Source organism: Galeopterus variegatus, unplaced genomic scaffold (assembly GCF_000696425.1).
Source record: "Galeopterus variegatus unplaced genomic scaffold, G_variegatus-3.0.2 Scaffold1174, whole genome shotgun sequence".
Taxonomy (NCBI): domain Eukaryota; kingdom Metazoa; phylum Chordata; class Mammalia; order Dermoptera; family Cynocephalidae; genus Galeopterus; species Galeopterus variegatus.
Genome location: NW_007727285.1, coordinates 85825 through 87090, shown reverse-complemented (window position 1 = coordinate 87090; position 1266 = coordinate 85825).

Here is a 1266-nt window from a genome sequence, read left to right as displayed (position 1 = left end):
TGAGGAGGTTAGTCTCTCTTTTTCTTTCTCTCTGTTCCTCCATTCTTGCTACGTGGCACCCTGCATTGCTGCAGAATCACCTAACCAGATGTATTCCCTGGACTGTGGACTTCCCAGCCTCCAAAACTATAAGCAATAAATTTCATTTTCTTACCAAGTACCCCATGCCAGGTATTTTGTTATAAGCAACAGAAACAGACTAATATAATGGGCATCCTTGTCTTACGCCTGTTCTTAAAGGAAAGCTTTTTAGCTTTTTCCCATTCAGGATGATATTGGTGAAGCATTTGTAATATACGGCTTTTACTGTGTTGAGATACTTTGCTTCTATACCTAATTTGTTGAGAGTCTTTATTATGAGAGAATGTTGAATATATTCAAATTCTTTGTCTGTGTCTATTAAGGTAATCATATAGTTTTTGTCCTTGGTTTTATTGATGTGGTGTATCACATTTATTGATTTACATATGTTGAACAATTCTTGAACTCTGGGATGAGACCCATTTGAACATGATGTGTTGTTGTAGTCTGCTTGCTAATATTTTGTTGAGGATTTTTGCATCTATGTTCATCAAGTTATTGAGGATATTGGCCTGTAGTTTTCTTTTTTTTTTTTCACCTTTGTCTGATTTTCGTATCAGGGTAATGCTGGCCTCATAGAATGAATTTGAGAGAAAGGCCTCCATTTTAATTTTTTGAATTAGTTTGAAAAGGATTGGTATGAATTCCACCTTAAAAGTTTTGTAGAATTCATCTGGATGATCCTGGGCTTTTCTTTGTTGGGAGACTGATTACTGCTTCAATCTCCTTGTCATTAATGGTCTGTTCAGGTTTTCTATTTCTTCCTGGTTAGTCTTGGTAGTATGTTTGTGTCCAGAAATTTCCTCTGGTTTTGGTGTCAATTGCCTCCAGGTTTTCAAAATTGTTGGAGTATATTTGTTCATAATGCTCTATAATGATTCTTTGTATTTCTGTGGTATCAGTTGTGATATCCCCTTTTTTATTTCTGATTTTGTTATTATCGCCTTCTTTCTTCTTTTTTTGTTGTTTATAATTTGTCTATTTTGTNGGAAAATGTGGTATATCTACATAATGGAATACTACTCAGCTATAAAAAAGAATGAAATCCTGCCATTTGCCATGACATGGATGGACCTAGAGAGAAGTATATTAAGTGAAACAAGTCAGGCACAAAGAGAGAAATATCACATGTTCTCACTTATTTGTGGGAGCTAAAAATAAATAAATAAATACACAAAATAACCT